We start from the raw sequence: 10,518 nt of genomic DNA on the forward strand, positions 1-10,518 counted from the left end.
TAATTTAATCACATGGTTATATAAGTAAGCAAGGTGCGTGAAGTGTGTGTGTGTGTGTGTGTGTGTTGAACCCAGGGTCACACATTCGTAGAACATGATCTTGCTTTACCATTCACAGGACAATGCCACCAAACCATTAAGGTTTGGTTTTGTTTCCTACTAAAGAATATAGAAAACAGGCAATATTTTAAAGAATTTAAATCTGGGGATACTTTTATTTAGAACTTATTTATCAACAAGACCTCATCAACTAACTTCAGTTATCCTTAGATGACTTTTTAGGCTTAACAATTCATATCTCACCTACTTCTGGTATTTTTTAAAACAAGTGACAACTCCCTCCCCCTTATCTTGTGGGTATTGGTAATGAGGCTACAAAGAACTCTTATAATGAACACTTATTTAAATGCTTTTCATACTACTAGGGGTTTTAAGAAATCTCAACAATTTGAAATTTTAAACAGATGGTAAATTATGGTAGGGCCAAGGTGTGCTGAAGGGTTTGGGAGCTTCCTGTTTAAGAATGGGAGTTCCGTATTGCCAACTTCACAAACAGGATAAAAGAGCAACATAAATGAAGGTCAGGGAATGCTCAGCTCCTCTCCTTAGTCACTGGTTTTATTTTCCTTTTTAATCTTCAGGTACAAGTTTCACAGGTAAGATTTTACAGCATTTCAGTGTAAGGGATATTGTAAAGTTTAGTGGTATATCGAAATTTAAGATTAATCCAGTTATCTACCAAGTAATTAAATTAAAAGGGATGCTTTAGTCTTTAAATATATGCATATATAAAAATATATATATGTATATGTATTTTTTTTAACTGTGGCTAGCTCTAGCTCTAACTGGAGTGCTAAACCAATTTTTATTTTTCCTTACCCTATCCTCCAAGTTAAGCTAAAACTGGTGTGTGTGTTGTGTGTACAGGGCCCCTGAGGAGGATCAGCTCACATCTTGTAGATGGGGGAGGAGGAGGGCACAAAATACCGTTTCTTGAATAGACCCCAATAATTGACATTTCAAAGTAGCCCCCCCCAATAATCCAAAAGAAATACAAATCACCAGGCTGGGAGCCTGTGTTTTTTTGGGTTTTTGTTTTGTTTTCGAAAAAAATTAAAAATTTTAATTAAAGAAATCCTAATCTTTGCTTCTTTTTCTTTTTTTTTTTCCTTTCCACTAGGCAAGAACCGAAGTTTGAGGTAGACGAGCAGGCGAGCCTTTTGCCCGGGCGCAGAGCATGAAGGCCGGGCGGGCGCGGGGAGCGGGCGCCCGCCGCCCGGCGCGGGGGTGAGCGAGAGAGAGAGCGGAGCGCGTGTGGCCGGCGCCGCTCGGCCTGGAGCTCCCGCGCCCGCGCCCCGCGCCCCGCGCCCGCCGCCGCCGCCGCCGCCGCCGCCGCCGCCGCCCCTGGTGCGATGGCGCAGAAACCCCGTTGACAAGGCACTGCTTTTTCATGACGGTGAGTTTCCCTTTGAGTGTATTATAATTTTGTGATAAAAATTTCAAGGAGAGAAAAAAAAACACAACCTCCTTCCTCTGCCTCTTTTTTCCTTCGGGGAGGGGAGAAGCGAGGGAAGAAGGAGAAGGGGGGGGGAGCCGGAGATAGATCTCCAGCCAGACAGAAAAGAAAGAGGAGCAAATTAAACACCGAGTTGCCAAAACCAGGATATTAGGTTTCAGCCCAGAGAGCTATTGGCTAAGGCTGTGTTTTTTTTGGGGGGGGGTGGGTTTGTGGGTGGGTGATGGTGGTGGTGGGTGGATGTTTAATGGACACGGAGAGAAGGGGAATCTAGTGTGGATGCCTCTCCCGGCGCCGCCGGGGCCCTGGGAAGACCAAGTTCAGTGTCTCGGGCGGGGGCGCGGGCGGGCGGGCGGCCTGGGGGCGGCGGCGGCGGCGCCGGGCCGGGCCGGGGGGCGCCGCGGCCGCGTGGGGGGCCTGGCGCCTGCCTTTTTTTTTTTCTCTCCTTCCTTTTTCTTCCTCTTCCCCCCCCCATCCGCGGATGCAAATTTCTGGAGCGGGGAGTGGGAGAGCTCGGGAAGGGGGGTGTGGGATAAAAAAAGGAGGGGAGGCGGCGGCGTGGCGGTTGGCGGTGGGGAGGGGAGGGGAGCCTTTTAATGACTCATTGATTGAGCCGCTTTCAAATTAGTTGTGTGCGCCGAGTGTGTGCGAGCGTGTGCCTTCCGCCCCCCGGAGCCGCCCGGGAGCGGCGAGGGGAGGACGGCGCGGCGGGGCCGCGAGCAGGGGGCGAGGGAGGGCCCGGAGTGACGGCGGCCGAGCAAGAAAAATCAGCTTTCCCAATCTCCTCCCCTCGCCTCTTCACACACCCCTTCGGCCCCTGCTCTCCCGCTCTCCTCCTCGGAAGCTCGCGGGTGTCAGTCGCGGGGCCTTGCTCCTCAGCAAAATGGAGCCCGCGCCTGCCGGCTGGCCGGCCGAGAACAAGGGAGGGAGGCGGCGGGGACGGCCGGGGGCCGGCTGCGTTTCCCTCCAGGCAGCTCCCTGCTTCGCGCGGGGACAGGCCGGGGTCGGGACGGCGCGGGCGGGCGGGCCTCCGGGGCCTCCTCCCCGGCCTGGGCCGCGGCGCTAGCCCGCCCTCCGTGGCCGGCCTGCCGCGAGGCGCTGCCGGGGACCCGCGGCCGCGAGCCGGGACGAGCCTCCCCGCCGCACCGCGGGCTCGGCCGGTGTTAGCCGGCGGCCTGGGAGAGTGGCTTTTGTGTTTCAGGGGTTTGTTTTCTTTTGTCTGGATCTTATTTTCTCCCGTGTCTTTGCCGAGAGGGCTTCGCGGGGCCCCCTTCCCGAGCCGCCCCGAAAGCGGCTCCTGGGGTGGGGGCGGCGGGCTGCAGGACGCTAAGATGGCGCTGGGCCTGGCCTGGGGCCAGGGCTGGTGGCGCAGTTGCTCGGCGGCCGCCATCTTCCCTCGCGGCGGGCGGCGCCCCGTGTGCAGGGAGCCGGGTCCGACCGGCGCCGCGAGGCCGAGAGCCCCGGAGCCACCGCGGCCCCCGGCCCAGGAGGCTGGCTCGCCGGGCTGGGCTCATGGCGGGGGCCGGCGCTCGTCTTCCATCGTTCGTCTCAGGCCGAAAATAGTGGGGTGCGGTCGGGTGCCTCGGCTGCTGGGGTCTCCCTGGCGCCCCGGCCTTTGGCCTCGGCCTGGACGGTTAGGGTTTTGAGGCCCCTTCCTTCGTCCTTCTTGATTATTGGGGTTAGTCCCTGCTTTCAGAGCTAGCGACAGGGTAACGTGCACCTCCTGTATGTACTCTTCACCTCCTCCGTTTATGTATAGTAGTTGGTTGTACTGCAAGAGAGCCCGGAAAATATCTGGGTCTAGTCAGTAGGTTGTGGGATCGTGACGGCCGCAAGTGATTTCTGGTTTGGGTCTTCATAGTGCTTCAAGAACGATAAGCGTTTCTTAAAACTCTGATATGAAGAAATTCACATAAGCTTCAAACGCACTTTGTCACTTTCTAAAAAACGAGGCTGTTTCCTTATATAGTTAAATACCAGGGAGGAGTGTAGAGTTCTTAAATTGTTACAGGGGAACAGTCTGGAAAGGTCAGGAGGTATCCAGAGATGGAAATAGTTAATTTTCTAGCGGGTAAAGGCAACATAGTGGCACTGGTTTTCTTTGTGTATCTAAATATTAAATACTTCTGTTGTTAATATCAAAGTATCGTTTTATTAATCTGGTTGTTCAGGTCTTGCCATTTTAAGCAGCAAAATTTGCATCCCCCCCCCAAAAAAGCTTCACCTCTGATTTCTTGAATCTGAGCATCAAAATGAACTGGGAGATGTTTTAAATTACAGAGTTGTCCACGCCATTGTTTGCTAAGACCAGTTGTGTGCTTCAGTACTGTGATAGGCCATTTGCGTTTGAAATTTTGGCCTACTCATCAGGGATAAGTCTGAATAAGAGTCCATTGTTCCGGAGTCCCGGAAGAGCCTAGTGCAGTGCACATTTGGAGCATCCTCTAACGAGATGCATACTGTGTTGCTTTGTTTTACTGCGGGTGGTGGGGGTGTTTCAACATCAGAATCGAGGCCCATATAATTTTAGTTTTTCCCCCCTTATACTTCCTGCCATTTGTTACGTCATTGAAAATATTTTCTTGTAGGAAGAAAGCTTAGATGTCCTGAGACTTGAAGATCTTAGTACTGGGACTTGCTTCTGAGTCTGTCCCTACAGTTTGTTAACACATAATTACTGTGTGTGTGTGTAGGCTCATGGATGTGTGGTGCAGGCGTGAAGGTCAGCACGGCCTGTGGAAGTCCTTCCACTGTGTGGATGGGGGATTGAACTCAGGTCATTAGACTTGGCCGAGGATCGCCTTTTCCCTCAGCCACCTCAGCAGCCCTGTTACTCAAGTTCTTAGGGTGGAAGCCCCAACAGGCTAGACTCCCCCACACTGGTCCCAGTATACCAATAAAAGACAGGTGATGTGAAAAGCTTATTCTCAGCCACGTGGGGGTGGCGCAGGTCTTTAATCCCAGTACTCGGGACACAGAGGCAGGAGGATCTCTGTGAGTTCAGGACCAGCCTGGTCTACAAGAGCTACTTCCAGGACAGGCTCCAAAGCCACAGAGAAACCCTACCTCAGAACCCCCCCTCCAAAAAAAAAACCTCAAAAAAGAAAACATTCTCTGTGGCTATATTGGGAGTAGGGACTCGTCAAGGGGCCCTTGACACTGAGCCCGCCTTCCAGATGCTGACCCTATCCACTGAGCTCCAACCCCACGCAGCTCTGAGTTTAAACAGGAAGAACTGGGTCAGGAAAACGAGGTGGAGGTAGAATTAAGGAGATCTGGTCAGATGTTGTCTGGTTCTTCTGCAGTCTCTTCTGCTCCGGGTGGCCACCTCCCCACCACAGCCACTGGCCTACAGACCCACTGCCCTTGGGATTTGGAGGCCTAGCCACAGTGTGGTTTATCAGTCAATCCTCTTTGTTCCTGGGAAATCAAGGTGTCTCGAGAGGAAAGATTAAGGATGTCACAGAGTTAGAGAGAACCAGATAGAGTTAGTACAGTTCCCTGGTCAGGGCAGCCAGGACTGTTAGAGAAACCCTGTCTTTTGGTGGCACATGCCTTTAATCCCAGCACTCAGGAGGCAGAGGCAGGCGGATCTCTGAGTTCGAGGCCAGCCTGGTCTACAGAGTGAGTTTCAGGACAGCCTCCAAAACAATACAGAGAAACCCTGTCTCGAAAAAAAAACAAACAAAAAAAAACCACAAAAAGCCAAAAGTATATATTTCAGAATGTTTCTAATTTTTGGTGAAAATCCAAAAGCTGTAAAACAATGGTTTCTCTAAAACTAGCTTATAGAAAAAGAATAGTTAATTTTTAAGGTAGTTAGTGGAATTCAAAACAAGATGTCTAACTGGGAGAAAAGGAGTTAGCAGGTGATTACAGATGAATTGGGAATGACCATTTTTTCTGGTAAGAGTTTCTTTGAAGAGATGACATGAGCTGAGACTTGAATGAGCTTGTGTTAGCTGGCTTGACATTCCAAGCCTGGGAGGGCAGGGTTAAGCCAGTCTAGTGAGGAGGAGGTTGGAGACTTGCTTTGGGACTTTGACACGCCATGTGGGCGTTTTCAGGGTTTTGTCCTAATTGCAGTGAGACGATGTTGTAGTTATAATTAGAGCAGGGGTGTAGTCCGGGTGGGATGACTTTGAACTCAGGACTTACTGCATGCTAAGGAGAATTCCACCTGAGATTCGTACCAAGTTCTTGGCTTTTTGTTTTGGGACAGACTTTTATAGTATTGCTGTAATTGCTTGATGATCTCAGGCCCGTGTTCAAGCATCCTCCTTCCTCAGCTGCCTGAGCCCTTGGGCTACAGGTGCAGAGAGGCTCCTGTCTGTATTTTATGGACAAAGTCACTGGTTGCTAGGTACAAGGTAGGATTGGAAAGATTTGTATAATAGGTGGCTCTGGAAAAGAGGAAGGAGTCTTGGGCCACATCATGGTTGTGGTGCCACCTAACATTTGGAGAGGAGCAGCCGAGGGCTAGTTGGTAAGGGGTGTTAACCGGAGTTCATATGGAACCTGTAGGGTTCCTAGATATTGAGGGTCAGGTAGTGGGGACTGAAGTTGGGCTGTTGGAAGTCACTAGTTATAAATGGTGGGTGTGTCCTGGGACTAGCCAAGGTCATTTGTGCTCACTGCAGTTTCTAAGCAAGTTCTGACATCTGCGATGGCTGAAGTTCATTCAGGTGATGGAGAGTGAAAGGACTAGGCGATCTTTTTTTCCTGTTCGAGAAGGAATGGCTACTGAGACATTAGTCAGTGAAGAGAAATACCTGTTGGCCTTTGGCTCCGTGGGCTGGGCCATCCTGTCAGGTGGGGGCGGGGGAGAAAAGCCCCTGGAGTGCGTAGGTGAGAGGTTGGATGAAAGTCCACCAGCCTGGGGACACCGGCTGAGAGAAGAGTGTCTTTGGAGGTAAATGGAGGGCGGACTATGATATGAGAACACTTGTATCGCAGTGTGTGTGTAGGTCAAAGTCAGTATCCCTCACCTGGGGATCAACTCCAGTCATCAGGCTTGGGCAGCAAGCGCTTTACCTTCTGAGCTATGTAGCTCACCAAAGAGGGAAAGGTTAATAAAGAGGCGGAACTCTTGAGAAAGTGACAAAGAATTTCCAAGCTAAGAACTGGCTTGTGGAGATGGGAGGGAGACAGGGCCTGTGGGTAGAGAGGGCTGTTGTGTTCTCCTTGGTTTCTGTGTCAGAAAGTGAAAGCAAGGCTCACAGGGAGAGGGGTGACTGGCTTCAGGAGGAAATCTGTTGGTCATCTCGGGCTTCGGGACAAATGGGACCTAAGATAGCATTGCTAGACCTGTTGGCTGCTTGACTGAAGCCTGGAGTCATGAGTCCGACAGTCAAGTGCTCTTGTACTGCTATGCCCCACCTTTGACCTTCTAAACTTTGTGCAGTCACGGGGGGGGCCGCAGAGGGGTGGTGAAGAAAATGAGTATCTCAAGGGTACCAAGAGAAATGTGTGAACCCCTCATCTTTTTGTGTTCTCTTTGGGTCAGCTGTTGTTAATTTTTCTTCAGGTTCCTGTCCCCTGAGCTGGCTACAGAATAACAAACAGTAGAGGGAAATTAGGAGGTAAAAAAAAAAAGTCCTAACCAGTTCTTGAAAGTTGTGACTTGCTTATTATCAATTTCTTAATAAAGTTGTAAATTGAACACTTCCTGTTCTTGTGGCTTCTTTGGCTCACTGGCTGTAAACACATAAACACAAATTAGCAGAAACCTAAGCTCAGAAGTCAGGGGAGCTGTTGTCCCTCAACTGTGGCTATTTCAGGTCCACCAAAATCTGACTTTGTTTCTAGCTAGAACTTAAACATTTCACAAGAGAAGATGGGGAGAGCAAGAAATATTATTTTATTGTGTCACACCCTGACAGCTGTGTAATAGATGCTAAGGTTGCTGGGTATAACGGCACACGCCTTTAACCCTGGCTCTCCAGGAGGCAGAAGCAGGAGGACATTTGAATTTGAGGCTTGTGTGGTCTACACTGTGGACAGAGTGAGACCCTTTCTCAAAAACAAATACATTGCTAAGGTCTCACAAGAATGCTCTCAGGTTCTCCCCCATTTCTGCATTATGAAAGAACAAGTGACTTGCTTAAGGTCCATTGCCTAGGGCCCTGCATTATTACATTTTGCCGTTCATGTTAAGTTGTTTAATCAAAACCAGTAACTGAGAATTTTAAGGCCTTAGAAATTAAAATTGACCTCAGCTGGGTACAATGGCACTTTCCTGTGGTATTGACTAAGAAGATCCAGGTTCCAAGCTGAAGTTGGAGGATCACTTGACTCCAAGAATTCTAGAGAGCCAGGCAAGTGATGGTGCACACCTTTAATCCCAGTGCTTCAGAGGCAGAGGCAAGTCAATCTTTGTGAGTTCAAGACCAGCCTGATCTACAGAGTGAGTTCCAGGACAGGACAGCCTGGACAACAGAGTATTTTTTTTAAAAAGTAAAATCAAGGCTGCTCAGATGGCTCTGTGGTGAAAACCAGTTGCCTTGCAAACCCATTGCTTCATGGATCCCAGGGTAGAAGGGGACAACTAAGTCCAACCTCAATACACATGCCATGATATGTTCTCATGAAATAACAGTGACCATACACAGGCCATGATGTGTTCTCATGAAATAATGACCATACACATGTCATGATATGTTCTCATGAAATAATGACCATACACATGTCATGTCATGATATGTTCTCATGAAATAGTGACCATACACATGTTATGATATGTTCTCATGAAATAGTGACCAGTTTTGTACCCAGTGCCCTTGGATGAGTGGATTATCAGCTGTAAAGTGAGACAGGGCCTCAGACCTGAGCCACCAAGCATGCCTGTCTTACATTCCCAACCCTGTTTTGTTCATGTAAGACAAGGTCTTATATGTAGCTCTGACTGACCTGGAACTCTTTTTGTACCAGAGACTGGACTCAAACTCAGAAAAGTCCTTCTGAATGCTGGGATTGCATTTTTGCCTGATTGAAACTCTGCTTTGGTTTGTGATTTGCTTTTGTTTTTTAGGATTTTGTTTTTATATGTATATAAGTATTTTGCCTGCATTTATATATGTGTGCCACATTTATACAGTACCCTTGGAGGCAAGAAAGGTCATGAGATGCTTTGGAAATAGAGTTACAGTTGTGAGCTGCCATGTGCGTGCTGGGAACTGAACCTGGGTCCTCTGGGAGAGCAGCCAGTGTTCTTAACCACTGAGCCATCTCTGCAGCCTGGTTTTGATTTGAAGTTACTTTTATCTTTAATAGAAATGAAGCAATTTCCTAGAAGTGCAAATAAGCACACTTAGAAATAGGCTAATTAATTCCTGTTGTGTTGGTACTCTGAGTCCTGAGGTCTGTGAACATTGGCTTTAGAAATTGTGGCAGTCCAGCCCGGGTTCCTTGAGGTGTGATCACACATGAGAAAAAAAGGCTTACTGCTGAAGTGAGCTTAGCTGTGTCTGCTCTCCATTCCTCTTTTCTTCCTTTTTGAGAGTCTACCCAGCCCAGGCAGGCCTTGCACCCTTGAACTGTTGGCAGCCCTGCCTTAGCCCCAAGTGCTGGGGTTATAAACAAGTACCAGCATACCTGGCTTTCCAGATAGCTTTATTTTTTTTTCTTTTAAGCCCGCTGAGGTGGCACACTTTTAACACCAGTACTCAGGAGGCAGAGGCAGATATCTGTAAGTTTGAGGCCAGCATGGTCTACATTGTGAGTTCCAGGATTGTTAGAAGAAATCCTGTCTTTACAAAACTGGCAGGGGAATTAAATAGCTATTTTCCTTTAGGGGCCTGCTTCGCTCTGAGCTTTTGGCTGGTTGTGGTGTCCACATCTGTAATCCCAGCACTCAGGAGACAGAGGCAGGGGGATCTCTGTGAGTTCCAGTCCAGCCTGGTCTACATGACGAGTTCTAGAATAACCAAGACTATACAAACCCTGTCTTTAAAAAAATAAAAAGGCCAAGAGTTTTTGTGTTGTATAATGTGCACAGGGTTCGTTTCTGCTAAAGCATATATGATGCACACGCAGTGATATAACAAGGAGTGGAAAGCAAGAAAAATGGGGTAACCATGATGTTCAAAAAAGAGGACCCATTATCACTTAAAATATTCTTGTCTCAGGCTGAGGGGATAGGTAGGTGGATAAACTGTTTGCTGCCTAAATGGGTCAGTCGCGCCCACTCTGGACTCCCCCAGATGTCCCTGCCTCTGGCTATGCTCTCCCTTTATCTACAATAAACTTTCTCCCTACTGTGCCCAGGAAGTCATGTGCTTTCCTTTTTCCTTCTTTTCTCCTGTATGTGGTGCTACAGGATGAGACAAAGAAAAAGAAAAGGATATGACTGCTCCTAGGTATGGTGGAGAAGAAAGCTTATTTTCCAGAACAGTGTTTCTGTGTGTAACAGCCCCTGACTGTGCTGAAACTAACTCTGTGAACTCAGAGATCCAGCTGCCTCTGCCTTCCTAGTGCTGGGATTAAAGGCGTGTGCTGCCCCCTGGCAAAGAGAAAGTTTATTACAGCTAAAAGGGAGACCATAGCCAGAGGCAGGGACTTGGGAGAGTCCAGAGTGGACATGACCAGGCTGAACTGTGCCGTGTGGAGAAGGGAACTAGGAACAGCAGCTAGGGCGCCCAAAGGAAGTTTAGGGTAAAGGAATGGTAGCCAGGAGGGTCTGAGGGATGCAGGGGGAACCTGGTGGCCAGTATCTGCTTTGATATTGTCCCAGGTTTGAAACCCAACAGGAGGCAGGTACCTTTACTGCCATCCATCTCACGATACTCCCATCCCCAGTAGCATTTGGAGAGAGCATTGGGGGGGGGGGTCACAAGATGTAGCTTTAAGAATAGCTGCATCAAGAAAAATAGTGATAAATGGCTAAGTGGTGGTACACATGAGAACGAAGAGAAATAGTCTTCATTAAGGTAGCATGAGAGCAGCCACTCATTCATTCATTCATTCATTCAGCAAACTAACAGGTTTACCAGGTATTCTTATGG

At 48.7% G+C, this 10,518-nt stretch overlaps 1 protein-coding gene across 1 annotated transcript in view; it reads left to right on the forward strand.

Annotated features, from left to right (window-relative positions):
• Positions 1 to 1,354: 1,354 nt before the first annotated feature.
• Positions 1,355 to 10,518, forward strand: part of Bicral (BRD4 interacting chromatin remodeling complex associated protein like) — a 57,887-nt gene continuing 48,723 nt past the window's right edge. Inside the window, exon 1 of the mRNA XM_013115074.3 lies at positions 1,355 to 1,456. The gene's annotated coding sequence lies outside the window, so the exon portion shown is untranslated. The remainder of the gene's footprint in view (positions 1,457 to 10,518) is intronic.

The sequence above is a fragment of the Mesocricetus auratus genome, unplaced genomic scaffold, assembly GCF_017639785.1.
Source record: "Mesocricetus auratus isolate SY011 unplaced genomic scaffold, BCM_Maur_2.0 Super-Scaffold_100021, whole genome shotgun sequence".
NCBI classification, from domain to species: domain Eukaryota; kingdom Metazoa; phylum Chordata; class Mammalia; order Rodentia; family Cricetidae; genus Mesocricetus; species Mesocricetus auratus.